This window comes from Camelus ferus, chromosome 12 (genome assembly GCF_009834535.1).
Source record: "Camelus ferus isolate YT-003-E chromosome 12, BCGSAC_Cfer_1.0, whole genome shotgun sequence".
Taxonomy (NCBI): domain Eukaryota; kingdom Metazoa; phylum Chordata; class Mammalia; order Artiodactyla; family Camelidae; genus Camelus; species Camelus ferus.
In genome coordinates, this window is record NC_045707.1 from 59,941,873 (window position 1) to 59,958,079 (window position 16,207).

The window sequence follows — 16,207 nt, forward strand, 5'->3', positions numbered from 1 at the left end:
TACAAGCCAAAATTAATAAAAATAGAATAATAGGGCTGAGGTGGACTAAAGAATCATTCCAATAAAGATATATGGAAAGAAAGAGAGAGAAAAATCAGGCCACAGTCACCTGCTCTGAAATAATACATTACAAAAGATAAGAAATAAATAAAAAGGATACCAAGTATGACCTTGGAACTCAAAATTTTAAACACTGAGTCAACCTGTATCTATAACACAAGTTTGCCTAAAAATGAAAATATTCATACGAGTTGTAGGAAAGCAAGATTTTAATTTTTTTCCTCTTACCTATTTTGTCAAAATCTTTAAAGACCATAAACTACAGTGCAATCCCAGGTACTTTATAATAACATGAACAAAAAAGAAATCGTTTAAGGAAAAAAGATTGCAAAACTTAAGAGAATATAAAAAGATTCTGAGTGTTTGACTAAATCAGGCATGGTTTGCATGTAACAGCTTGTTGTATGTAAGACTGTCAGTTCTGTCAACATTCAAGCTCAACTAAGAGAACTGAAGAAATTATCACACATTTCATTTTCTTCATATTGTTTTCTTGATGCTACAATAACATCTTCTTGCAGCTGCCTAGGAATTTTAAGATCACCATCAGTAAGTAAGAAACACTTGGATGGGACGAGTCTGACTGGTTTGGATTTATTGATACAGACTTGACTATATTTCAGAAAGCTCTACCTGTTGCAGTAATGAGAAAATAAATACTGTGCAAAAACTCTTATTAACAAATAATCTCACTTATTGGGGCTCTGCGTACAGCTGACACATAACAAAAATTACAAATGTAGTAATTTCGTGGTAGATTCTTTACATATTAATGATGAGAATAAGAATAATTTCCCCCACATCTAACCTTCTGGTCTGGAGTATGCATTTGAGCTTTACATAATGTTTATCCTTTCCAGCATCCATATTTACATTTTATGTTACAGACATTTTAATTGGTCAAAAAAAGATACCTTAATAAGATACAGAAGGAATAGAAGCTAAGGAACTTCCAAGCACTTAATAATAAAGATAATGAGGATGAGTCAAAAACAAAGAGACATGAAAATATAAGTAAAGCCTTTACATAATTCAAAACTCATGTAGCTCTATGGTTAATATATGTATAAGTGACAAATTAAAAAGTTTAAAAAATTTTAATGGCAAAAATCAAGAGGGCTTCAAGGAAAAGTTGAAAAGATGTGCACAAATGTATGTTTATAGTTAAGTATATTAGTAGTATTGACATAAAACTTAAAATGTGAAACTTAAGAACAAAAGAGTTGATCACATCGTATATAGCATTTTGCTAGGCTCAAGCATGTTTAGTTTCATGTCCTAGAGAGACTGTTGGGTTGCAAAGGGTGTATAAGCATCACTCAGTTTATGGCCATCACAGTAACTGGCACCACCAGCTGGACAGTTTTCAAGGTCAGACACCGACGTAGTAATCCTTCAAGTCCCCTTCTTCTTAAATGACTGCATTCACTTAAACACAAGACCCCACTGAGTCAACCTCTTAACTTCCTCTGCTGCCTCAACCTGACCTTCAGTCTCCATTTCTCACTTGGATCACTAAGAACTTCCCAAACTGTTTACCTTACCCTTCTGAAATCCACTACTCCCACAGAGAAGACACCCCTTGAAATAACAGATTCCATAACTGCAGTTCCTTTTGTAAATGGCATTCACTGGCTCCCTATTTGCTCCAAGATGAGATTCCTGCTCTGTAGTGTAACTTACAGAGGCCCTTAAGAACCTGGCACCAGGTATCTCTCCACCCACATCACTGGCTACTCTGCACCCCACCTAGCCCTAGCCCCCTCTGCTCCAAACACTGAAGTGATAAATGCCAGGTTCCCGCAACCAAACCATGCCATTCCTTGCCTTTTCTGGAATCTTTCTTTCCTACCTGTTTAACCTAATTTCTTCTCAAAGATCAAGTTTAAATATGACTTCCTCCAGGTGCCTGATGCAACCCTCTCAACCCTGGTTAGAGGTCCCTCCTAATCCAGCCCCTGTGGTACCTGGTGCCTCTTCCTGCCACAGCGCTTACCCCACTACACTTGGTATGGACTGAATGTTTGTGTCCCCAGCCCCCAAATTCTTATTTTGAAGCCCTGACTTCCAATGTGGTTGGTATTAGGAGGTGGGGCCTTTGGCAGATATGAGGTTTAGATGAGGTCATGAAGGTAGAGTCCCCACTATGGAATTAATGCCCTTATAAACAGATGAAAAGCCTAGAGATTTCTACCTGCCTTTCTCTCCCCACCATCTCCATGCACCAAGGAAAGGCAGTGCATGTGAGGACATAGCGAGGAAGAGGATTTTCACCAAGAACCTGATCATGCTGGCAACCTGATTACAGACTTCCAGCCTCCAGAACAATCAGCTATTTAAGCTACCTTGTCTATAATATTTATTACGGCACCTTGAACCAAGACAATATGGTACTCACCTGCATACATGTCTGAATCCATAGGTGAAATTACACTCCATGGACACAGAGACTTACCTGTCCAGGCTCAGTACTATACTCTTAGCACTGACATGGTCTCTAACACAGCAGTATATAGTTAATAATAAGACTTATTGGAAATAGCAAGCTGATGTGACATAAATGTGACACATTAGTTAAATTTCCTAATAGAACTTTCGTTAATAATATAAAAACTTGCTCTCTGGTGCTTTCTTACATATTAAAAACACTTTAAAGTTTGGAGTTCACCCAGTGTTATCCTAAAATAAGATTACTAAGCATAATGTTTGGAATAAATAAGAAAAATGGTAACAGAAAGGGTTTATAGAAGAGTGGTAACTATTTGCATAATTTCAATCAAAACTTAAATTCAAGATAATTCCTCATTTTCTTCATCAAGGCATCATAGGATTTCAATTTCCACCACATTTATTCCACCTTTGCCCATTGAGTGATAGTCAAGGCAGATCATAAACTTGACTTCAGCTCCAAGGATAAGAAAGAATTAGTCCACGTCAATCACGGCGATTCTATTTCCTCTGTCAGTGATTATTTTAGAGATGGACCTGTGACCCAATTCTGGCCAGCTGAGCTGGGAAGCTTCAGGGCAGGTTAAGAGAGTCATAGGAAGTGACTGCTGAATATGGACGAGGAACATGCAGTTCCAAAGGCCACTGTGAGCATCGAGTTTTCGCGTGAGAAGTGAGCACAGTGACATGTCTCAGGAGAAGTGAGCTCAGGAACCAAGAACAGTCAGAACTGAGTCCTAATTGAACTGACCTGAAACCCACTTCACCACTGGATTTCCTCCTAGAGGAGGCAGTAAAATTGCTTATTAACACTGTGTGTAGTTGTTTGTTGTTGTTGTTGTTGTTGTTTTACCTGTAGCCTTTCTGATAGTCACTTAGTCTCCCTGGTCCACAGTGTCCTCACCTGTTAAACAAATCTTTGAACTGGACGAACTCTAAGTTGCTATTTTCTCAGTGTGGTCCAATAAACTGCATGTATCAGAATTACCTGGGACACACTTTAAAAACACAAACTTAGTAGGCCTCCTGTCAGACTTACTAAACCAGACTCTTCAGAGATGGGTAAGAACCTCCATTTTAAAACAGCATCCCCAGGTATACAAGAAAATTTGAGATTTGACCGGATCCATACTGAGATGTCTAAGCACTTTTAACAGTCCTAGGAGCTTTTGACTTCTGCAGCAAAATCATGTCTCTTAAAAAGATTACTAAGGATGTATGAACACACATGCAAAAGCAATTGACATTTTAAAGAAATGATAAACAGAGTAATTCTGATGAAGCAACAATCAAGCTTACAAAAGCGCCTTGTGAAATTACGGTTACGAGGTTATCAACTTGAAAATGTGAAACTGGCACTCTCATTTTGCCTAACAGCTATGACAAGAGAGCACTTTACCCTTGTCACTATTTTTCCTTGTCACTATCAGGATGGACATCAGACTAGGGTTACTCTGGCACTAAACGCAAAATAGGAAGACTCACCATACCTAACTCTGTTTTGTGCTTTTCACGTCTTCTTAAATAAACAAACATAATATCATGCTTATAGAAAAGATGCAATAAGTCCTTAATATGTACTGAAATTCTGCTGTGTGTCTGAAGTATAAGGTGACACAGAAAAGCAAATTGAGAGTGGCATATCAGTGGAACTTTTTATTTTAACACGACTTTTTTTACGGCTATCATCATTTCTTTCATACAATTAAAAAGCAAGACCTACACACTGAGGACTGGTCTTCAACTAAGCTGCGGTTCCTGATTTGCGGTATTCATACTCGCCTCCTTTTCAGCAGGTTACGTAATATAATCAAGGCTAATGTCATCTCTGGCAATGAGAGAAGGACAGAGAAGCATGAAAAGAAAACCAAAAACCCTAACAGTTTCATTTTGTATGTAACATGTGGGAAAAGTTACTTGCTGTCAAACCCAGCATTTGAAGATCCTTGGAAGTTCCATCCTTATTTCCCATTCTCCCTCCTAGCTATCCCTTGACCAACATACAAAAAACAAACAAGCAAACAAAACAGAAGAAAAGAGTTGGAAACAAACGCTCACTGTATTTATACTAGAAAGTCATAACCACTTTTTTTTAATACTCTCAAAATGTCAGACTCAGCAGATTCAATGTGCTTTTTGATTTAACACTACGATTGAACTCTACTGAACTTCTTTTTGGTACCCGCTTAGACAATCCCTATGAGACACAAGAAGAGAATTCACCTACATATTTTTTTGAGAAAAACAAAATTGAGTTCCATGGTATGTTCTAGAGAAAAGCCTATGATATGCATTATTAGCCAAAATAAACTATTTTTAAATTTCACACCCCATGCAATTTTTTACTCTATGGAATTTATTCATGAGAATGTCTCTGTATTCATAAAACTGTGATAGTGCCTGGGTTTCTGAATTAAAGCAGGTTCCTTGGTCCTTCTGTTGACCATTATTCAGTTTTTCTTCAGAAACTTTCAAAGCACAGAAGAAACAGGATTCTCTTCAAACATAATTTATTGGCACTTAAAGTAAGAATATACAGTAACAGGACTATCACTTGAGTAATTCAGACATTTGTTTAAGAAACACCTTTCAAATTGAATTTTATATGTAACTTGACCTCAACAACTGTCCACTCCAATTGGTGTAGTAGACACTCTGAGCTTGTGATGGACTGATTCTAGTATCTTATAAAAGCTGTAGAAAGTCCATCCAATTTCAATAGTTTATTCATACCACTATTGGGAGAATATGTTTCATGAGTATTTTCACATTTCTGCATGGTCAGGACGTTCTGAGTAAAAAATTACTGGCAACCTGAGTTAAAAGATGATTGAATGGTAACCATACTTTGGAAGTTAGAAAGGGTAAATTTTTCCAGAGAGATTTAAGAGCTTATCTCCCTCAGAAGCATTTGCTTACATTTTTAGGGTAATAAAAATCTCGGAACCCTTTCTTCCCCTCCCCAGACAGGATTTATGTCTCCATGATGGAAGAGGGGAAAACATGCTTGCTGCCTTATAGAAGCTCTGAGTTTCATAATCTGGGGCTTTTTCTCCTTTGGTGCAGTCCCTGCATGCACAGATGTGTTTAGTCCATACTGCACTGTCCCATGGGGAAGTGGAGCATGGGGAATTCGTGCTGCAAAGATGCTTAGTGAGTAAATAGTCTGTTCTCTGATCCAGAGGTCTCATGCTTTTTAGTGTTTATACACGCACATTACAATGGCAGGTGAGCTTTCTGCTTAAAAAAAAAGCAAGCTTCTTGTACTTTTTAAATTGAAGAATAGTTGCTGTACAATATTATATAAGTAACAGGTGTACAATATAGTGATTTACAATTTTTAAAATTCATATTCCATTTATAGTTATTATAAAATACTGGCTGTATTCCCCATTTGTACAATACATCCTGGTAGTTTATTTTATACATAATAGTTTGTACCTCTTAATCCCCTACCCCTATGTTGCCCCTCCCCCCTTCCCTCTCCCCACAGGTAACCACTAGTTTGTTCCCTATATCCATGAATCTGCTTCTTTTTTGTTATATCCACTAGTTTGTTTTCTTTTTTAGATTCCACATTTAAGTGGTATCATACACTGTCTTTCTCTGACTTGGGAAATAATATCCTCCAAGTCCATCCATGTTGTTGCAAATGTCAAAATTTCATCCCTTTTTATGGCTGAGTAGTATTCCATTGTGTGTGTGTGTGTGTGTGTGTGTGTGTGTGTGTGTGTGTTATATACACACACCACATGTTCTTTATCCATCCATCTGTTGATGGAAACAGGTTACTTTCATATCTTGACAATTATAAATAATGCTGCTATGAACACTGGTGTGCATGTATCTTTCCAAATTAGTGCTTTCTTTTTTCTTTTTGCAGATATATACCCTGGAGTGGAATTGCTGGGTTCCATTTTTAGTTTTTTGAGGAACCTCCACATTGTTTTCCACAGTGGCTCCCCAGTTCACATTCCCACCAACATTGCATGAAGATTCCCTTTTCTCCACTTCCTTGCCAGAATTTGTTATTTGTGTTCTTTTTGATGATAGACATTTTGACTCCGTGGGGAGTGGGGATGGGTTCCAGGAACAGGGAGAGAAATTACAGGCAAAGAGGAAGATCCTTCAATATCAGATTCAACAAATTCCTACCAATGCTTTGCATTTAGACTCGTGATTTTCCACCTGCCCTATTGTGGCAACCTACCTCGTGAGAGGCTTCCTTCACACTGTTTCTGGAATATCATCCTTAAACACATCTCACATCGATCTGCATCTCCCATCTTTAAAAACTGTCACAGAAGGCAGTGAAATACTACATTATGAGCAGAAGCTTTGGAATCTGAGTCTGTGTAGTTCCAAATCCAGCTGTGCAGGTCATGTGCTATATGACTTTGGTTAAGTTATTTAACCTCTTAAGTTTCCTTGTCTACCAAAGAGGAATAAAAATATACATGCAAATAACAAACAATTCATTGTCCACGATTAGCCCTCAGTAAATAATGGCTATTACAATCACTGTTAACACAGCTCCTCAACACATTGTATGAACCACATAAAAATTCCCATTGGAGAGCATTATAATCCTGCTCCAAATGTTCTCATTTCAGCAACTCATCACCCTCAAGGCATGCTCTTTTTTCACAGCTCCAGGGCTTTACTGCTGCTCTTTCTCCGGCCTACAGGCATTTCTCTTTCCCCACCACGGAAGTGACTGCTCATTGTTTACCCAGTTCTTCCTTTGTCTGCATTTGGCATTCAGTGGCTCCATCCTCTGGGCTCCAGCCCCACATCTCTACCTAAGTTCTCTGTGCACTGACTGTAATCACCATTATTTATTTAGGCATCTGTCTCCCAAGCTAGGTGGTGTGTTATCCAAAACAGAATCCGTGCGGACTTTTTCATGTCTATCCATATCTATTATTTTAAAAATAAGGACACTCTTTACTGATCAGATATTGGTAACAGAAAATATTCCTAGAGAAATAAACTGCATAGCTACTTTTACTTTTTGGACACTATTCTATGATGTAAAATTTTTCCAGCTCAAAATTTGCACTCCTAAAATTTTCATAACAAAGATTTGATTCAGGTATCATTTTTACTGTTTACCTGTAAAATATCTAATTCTATCCCAGTTTATAGAGAAAATTTCCCTAGCATACCCCTTCTATTTTTTTAAGTTTATTTATTTGGGGGGAGGTAATTAGGTTTATTTATTTATTTAAGGGGGAGGTACAAGGAATTGAACCTAGGACCTCACACATGCCAAACATGCACTCTACCACTTGACCTATACCCACCCCCCTTTAACATACCCCTTTTAGAAAAAAGACAAAGTCTAAATATCATGTCACACCATTTCAGTGTGCCCCATATGTATTATTTTGAGAACTTCTTTTATTGTGATAAAAAATAACATATTTATCATCTTAATCTTTTTTAAGTGTATAGTACAGGATTGTTAACATATTATTGTGCAACAGATATCTAGAACTTTTTCATCTTGCAAAGCTGAAACTCTACACCCATTGAACAACCTCCCATTTCTCCCTTTCCCTAAGTGTCTGGTAACCACCTACTTTGTATTTCTATGAGTTTGACTGCTTTGGATATCTTGTCTAGGTAGAATCATACATTATTTGTCCTTCTGTGACTGACTTATTTAATTTAGTCCTCCAGATTCATTCATGGTTTAGCATATGAAAGAACTTCCTCCCTTTTTAAGGCTGAATAATATTCCATTACATGCAAATACCACATTTTATTTATCAGTTCATCCACAGATGGACATTTAGATTCCTTCCACCTTTTGGTTACCTTAAATAATGCTGCAATGAACATGGATGTGCAAATATCTCTTTGAGATCCTGTTTTCAATTCCTTTGGATATTCAATAAATCTTGAGTGTATAAATGCCAATTAGTAATGTATTTAAGTAATCAGAAATTTTACAAGATCCATTTTTTAGCTGAAAATATACAAATTTTTGGAACAGTTATGTACTGAATCATGGAATAGCAACATTTCTCTTTATATCATGTAGTGAAATAGGAAAAGGACGGCACATTGTGATCTATCAATAATCTAATTTCTAGATAAAGCAAATACAAAGACAAGACTATACCAGCCTCTTTTATTTTTATATTGGATGTCACTGAAAATAAATTTTGCAGAAAATAGCTAGTTGGACTAGAAACATTTTGTGGCTTATACTAAATACTACATCAAATATGTTTTTCAAGACTAAATCCAGAGTTAATGCCTATCATTCTGAAACTATACCAAAAACTTGCAGAAGGAGTAATGCTTCTGAATTCATTCTATGAGCCCAGCATCACTGTGATACCAAAATAGGCCAAAGGTATCACAAAAAAAGAAAATTATACGGCAATACCACTGATGAACCATAGATGGAAAAATCCTCAACAAAATATTAGCAAACCAAATCCAGCAATGCATTAAAAGACTTGTATGCCATAATTAAAGTGGGATTTAGCCCACTGATATAAAGGTTTTACAAAATTCCCAAATCAATCAATGTGATACCACATTAACAAAGTGAAGAATAAAAACCATATGATCATCTCAATAAATGCAGCAAAACCTGACAAAATTCAGCATCCATTTATGATAAAAACTTTCCAGAAAGTGAGTATAGAGGAAACATACCTTAATATAATAAGGGCCATATGTGATAGGCCCAAAACTAACATCATACTCAACAGTGAAAAGCTGACAGCTTTTCCTCTAAAAACAACACAAAGACAAGGATGCCCACTCTCACCACTTCTATTCAGTGTAGTAATGGAAGTCCTAGCCACAGTAATCATATAAGAAAAAATAAATAAAAAGGATCCAAATTGGAAAGGAAGAAGTAAAACTGTCACTGTTTACAGATGATATAATCCTATACATAGAAAATTCTAAAGACACCACCAAAAAACCTCTAGAACTCATCAATGAATTCAGTAAAGTTGCAGGATACAAAATTAATACACAGAAATCTATATGCTAACAATGAACTATCAGAAAGAGAAATTAAGGAAACAATCCCATTTACAATTGCATCAAAAAGAATGAAATACCTAGGAATAAACCTACCTAAGGAGATAAAAGACCTGTATTCAGAAAACTATAAGATACTGATGAAATTGAAGATGACACAGATGGAAAAGCATACCATGTTCATGGATTGGAAAAACTAGTATCATTTAAATGATTATACTATTCAAGGCAATCTACAGATTCAATGCAGTCTCTGTCAAAATATCAATGGCTCTTTTTCATGTAACTAGGACAAATAATTTTAAAATTTGTAGGAAACACAAAAGACCCTGGATAGCCAAAAGAATCCTGAAAAAGAACAGAGCTTGAAGTATCACCCTCCCTGACTTTAGACTACTACAAAGCTACAACCAAAACAGTGATGCAGTGGCACAAAAACAGACATATAGATAAATGGAACAGAATAGAGAGCCCAGAAATAAACGCATACACTTAAGGTAAATTAGTCAACAGCAAAGGAAGAAAGAATGTACAGAAATCTATATGCTAACAATGAAGTATCAGAAAGAGAAATTATGGAGAAAAGATAGTCTCCTCAGTGAGTGGTGCTGGAAAAACTGGACAACTATATGTAAAAAATAAAATAAAATTAGAACATTTCCTACACTATGCAAAAAATAAACTCAGATGGGTTAAAGACCTAAATATAAGACCAGAAACCAGAAAACTTTAAGGAGAAAATATAGGCAGAACACACTTTGACATAAATCATAGCAATATAGCAACTTGTGAGGGCTCTGCCTCCCAAAGCAAATAAAAGCAAAAATAAACACATGGGACCTATTTAAACTGAAACACTTTTGCAGTACAAAGGAAACCATCAATAAAATGAAAAAGTAACCTACTGAATGGGAGAAAATATTTAGAAATGATATGACACATAACAGGTTTATATTCAAAATATACAAGTAACTCATACAACTCAACATAAAAAAATTAACAACCTGATTTAAAAATGGGTAGAATACCAGAATAGACGTTTTTACAAAGAAGACATAAAGATGGCCAACAGGTACACAAAAAGATGTTCAACAGTGTTAATCGTCAAAGAAATACAAACCTAACCACAATGAGATATCACATACCTGCCAGAATGGCTATCATCAAAAAGATCACAAACAACAAATGTTAGTGAGGATGTGGGGAAAAGAGATTCCTTGTACACTATTGGTATACAGTAGTTACTGTAAAAAACAGTATGGAGGTTTCTCAAAAAACTAAAAATAGAATTATCATATGATCCAGCAATGCCACTCCTGGGTATATATCCAAAGAAAATATAAACACTAATTTTTAAAGATACATGCACCTCATTGTTCATAGCAGCATTATTTATAATTGCCAAGATATGGAAGCAACCTAAGTGTCCATCAATAGATGAATGGCTAAAGAAGATGTGGTATATTTATATACAGTGGAATATTACTCAGCCACAACAAAGAATGAAATTCTGACATTTCTAACAACATAAATGGACCTGGAGGGTATTACACCTAGCAAATTAAGTCAGAGAAAGACAAATACTGTGTGATATTACTTACATAAGGAATTTTTAAAAAAGAAGACAACCTGGTGAATATGACAAAAAAGCAGACTCGCAGATACAGAAAACAAACTGATTACCAGTGGCAACAGGGAAGAGGGGATGGACAAGATAGGGGTAGGGGATTAAAAGATACAAAGTACAATGTATAAAATAAATAAGCTACAAGGACATACTATACAGCACAGGTAATATAGCCAATATTTTATAATAACTATAAATGGAATGAAACTTCTACAAATTGTGAATCATTATGTTGTACACCTGAAACTTATATATTATAAATCAACTATACTGCAATTAAAAATGCAAATAAAAAATAAATTTTAAAAAGGTAGTAAATCTTATAGCCTCATGTTGAATAAATACATATTAAACTTAAAAATGCAGGTTTATTAGCAAAAATCAATCTCCTCCTCTGCTTCCTCCTCATTCTTTTAATTCTACTCTATCTCCTTCTGTGTCTGTTTCTCATATGTATATACACTGATGTTGAATAATATTAAATATATTTTCTATCCTAACTACCCACTATAGAAACATTTTGTGATATTTTATAGCTATGTCTAGAATCCAAGAAATTATGTAACACATGAATTAACAATTACTTAGAGTGACATTAGTATCCTTCTCAAAATGTTCAGCTATATCTGCAGAAAAACCCTCCTTGAACAGCATATCAAGTTTGGAGAGCCTATTGTTAGCTAAACTCACCTTTCACATAATATCATTAGCAAATGTTAATGTCACAAAGTTAAAAACAGATTTTAAAAACTTGATAATGCCTTTGTCTATGTAAAAAATTGCTAAGTGCCAAAGTATCTAAGAGGTGAGAATCTGTTATGTATGCATTTCATGGCATTTGCTACAAGCTATGGAGTTGTGAACACTCAACATATATAACAAAATACCACACAGCATGGATGGTAAAATAATACTGAGGTCTTCGTTCTATCATTCTTGCCAGAGAACCTCTGAAGGATCTTACTGTGCCTCATTATAAAGATGAATATACAATAATTTTCTTGTATTGGTATAGGTCAGATTATTATTATAGCCATAGAAAAGAAGTAAATTTTGCATCTTTGGGAAATTGATACTCTTGGTCAATGAAATTATTAAAATCAATAAAATAGACCGTAGTCATCTTAAGGAATAGATTATTTGCAAAATCCTTTTTTGTTTGTTGCCAATAGAATTAGACATGTGATTGCATTAAGCAATGAAATTACTCTAGGGTTTCATATATTTTTCAAATAAAACTACTTACAAATAACATGTCATTATATTTAACAACTATATGCATACAAACACATAGTGGCTTTCATGAATATACATGAAAGAGTATACTTAATTTTTCACCTTTACCAAAAAGTTATTGAACAGTACAGATCCATAAAATTCAAAGCTATCAAATTCCATTAGCAGAAACCATGCCTGAAACCAACTGAGGACACGAAAATAAACCAAAAATGGCCCCCAAACCTGTTCCTTGTCATTTATCTTAACTCATTCTTCCTACTTTGTCACTGAACTCATTTATACTGCTTGCCTTAACTCCATTCCTCGACCACCATATTCCACTTAATGAATACATGTGTCAAAATAATCTACCCAAAGCTAATTCTTTATACCTTTTCCTATGTTGAAAACAGTGTGTGTATTTCTCCCAAAAAAGGAAAATACGACAGTAAGAAGCAACTACCTACATGAAGAAAATTAATTTTCAGCTTGTAGCTGAATTAAATTTACAATGGATGTGATGTTAATTACTCCCAAGGAAAAATACAACAGAATTTTACAATTTTATCCTAAAATTCACAATCATCTTTGAACTATTTAAACAGATTAAAAACAGACTGTAACTTTTAATGTTACTTAAATATCTAGAAATAATTTCTATTATTAACAAATATACAGAACACAACAGGCCAAAATAAATGCTCCTTGCTATTGTAGCATTACTCTAAGGAGCAGATAAGCCACTAGCTATTAGAGCTTTCAAAACTATTGCATCAATCACCAAATTGAGTGAATAAAGTTATCCTTAATATGGAAAGTAATGGCTGTGTTTTATGCAGTTCAGTATCTCTGTTGAAATTCTTTCCAATTTCAATTTGGAATAGCAATTTTGTCAGCAGAGATGAGAATTAATGCTCTGAGTAAGTAAGTTTCTTGAATAACAAAAATACATCAAGTTTTCTTTGCATTTTTTGTCTAGAACACAGGCGGTCATACCCTTGGTGCCCAATAAACGCTCGTTGACTTGAACCACTGCATATTTTTACTAAATGATCACTTGTACTCCCTTTTGACCATGGTTCCAGAAAGAAAAGAAAGGCCCAGAGCTTCCACACACTGCACCCAGAGCCAGCAGGGGGCTGAAATCACTACCTACCAGGAAGCCACATCACTCTTGAAAAACAAGGTCAAAGATTCACCCTTCTCATCAACAAGCAGGTACAGAAACCTAGATCCTGATTACACACTGGTTTTCTCTTTTTCCCCAGTAACAGCTTTATTGACATATAATTCAGATACCATAAAATCCACCCTTTTAGAGCATATAATTCAGGGGTTTTTAGACTATTCATGGAGTTGTGCAATGGTCAACACCATATGATTTCAGGACATTTTTGTCACCTCAAAAAGAAACCTCATAGCCATTAACAAACAGCCATTCTCCATTCCCTCATCCCTTCAGTCTCTGGCAACTACTAATCTACTTTCTGTCGGTGGGGATTTGCCTAACCGGAACATTTTACATAAATAATCATACAATATATGACCTTTTGTGACTGGCTTCTTTCACTTAGCATATTTTCAAGGTAGATCTGTATTGTAGTATGTGTCAATACTTCATTCCTTTTTATTGCCAAATAACCTTCCACTTCCACTTTACAAATTATATACATTTATTTACCCATTCATGAACTGATGGACATTTATTTTCACTTCTTGGCTACTATAAATAATGGTACAAACTTTTGTGTACAAGTCTTTGTGTGATTTAGGGTTGCATTTCTCTTGGATATATACTGAGGAGAGGAAATGCTGAGTCACATGGTAACTCGATGCTTAACATTTTGAGGAACTGCTAACAAGTTTTCCGAAGTGACTGCACCATTTCACAATCCCACCAGCAACGTATAAGATTCTAATGTCTCCACCTCCTCACGACACTTGTTACTGCCTTTCTGATTTTAGCCATCCTACTGGGTTTGAAGTGTTATTTTTGTTTTAACTTGCATTTCTCTGATAACTAATAATGTTTTCAGGTGCTTACCGGACATCTGTATATCCTCTTTAGAGAAGTATATATTCAAATATTTTACCTATTTTTATTTGGGTTGTCCACCACTGAATTGTGAGAGTTCTTTAATAGTATGGACACTAGGTGGGGAGGGTGTAGCTCAGTGGTAGAGTGTGTGCTTAGCATGCATGAGGTCCTCGGTTCAACCCCCAGTACCACCATTAAAAAATAAATAAACCTAATTACCTCTCCCTACAAACACACAAAAATGTAATAAAGTAACAAAAATCCAAAAAAAAAAAAAAAAAAGGATGGACACTCGTCTCTTCTCAGATACATAAATTTCAAGTGTTTTCTCCCATTCTCCCAGATGGTTTCACTTTCTTGATGGTGCCCCTTGACACACAACTTTTAATTATGATGATGTCCAATCTACCTATTTTTTTCCTTTTGTTGCCTGTATTTTTGGCGTCAAATCTAAGAAACCTATGATCATGAAAATTTACTCCTAGGTTTTCTTTTGAAAGAAAAGCCATAGTTGTGGCTCTTATATTTAGGTCTATAATCCCTTTTGAGTTAATTTTTGTACATGGTATGAAGTATATCAAATTCATTCTTTTACTTGTGGATATCCAAATATTCCAGCACCATTTGTTGGAAAGACTCCTCTTTCCACACTGAATTATCTTGGCAACCTTGTTGAACACCCTGCAGCTTCTTCAAAGTCAAATGTATATCTGTTTAGATAGAATAATTGCAAAATTCAGTTACTATCATTAGATATAAGGTTGTAGTTCATTTTTATGAGGCTTTTTGTGGTTCTATCCCCAAATCCTCTGTTTAAACTGGTAGCAACCCTTTTTTTTTTTTTTTTCATTTCAAAGATCATGGTTGTTTCAAAATCTAAATTTTATTTTCTAGGTGTGTTGTGCTAAACATTATAATACATTGACTTTTCAGGATAATATTATGAAGAAAGTTCTAAAACACTAACATTCATTTAGTTGTAAGTTCTACTATAGTTGTTCACTCTTTTAAAGAAAACTATGAGCAGATGCTAGACTAATTATGCAAAGCCAGATTGCTTTTAAGACCTTAAATTCACTGAAACAACCAGTACAGAGGACAGCTCTTGCCTTGGAGCTGCCTGATAGACCTTTTCTTTGCTAACATTATCCAATTCCATCTTAGGAAACAACTCTCCTTTCCTATAGGGTATCTTGCTGGAGCAGTAAATCAAGGTGCTTTGTCCTCCCGCTACAGGACCCCCAAGGAGTACCTGAAGGTCTCACCATGGGTCTTCTCCCTTTTGCATTCATATACAGATAAGTGGGAACAACCTGAAATACAGGCTTTTAGAAATTCAAGCAAGATAATCAAGGGCAGATTATGTAATCTCAGTCCATGTATCCCAAGGAGCTGCCAGATGATTAAATGTTCCTACTCCCCAGAGCCATAAGAATATTCCTGGTTCTAGTCTATCTGTAGCCTGGTTTGCAGTATTCCTTTCAATAACAGAAACTACACCATTAACGTCAAATAAATTCATTTATTTGCTTAAGGTAATCATAGTAATTTATTGCTTAAAAAAAAAAGAACCTTAACTTATACAGTCAATTCCAAAGATATCAGAGATTTTGATCTTGTTTTCTAATAAGACTTCTCCATGAATAAAAACGATAAGCTTTCTCAGAGTCTTTAATAGCTGGGTCAACACAAATTACACAATTGCTTGAATTAATGAGCTTGTTTAAGCAGGCGGTTTCTAACATCATTAATGTCATCATAATTTGCCTCCTTGTCCGGGAAACACCAACCCACTAACTTGCACA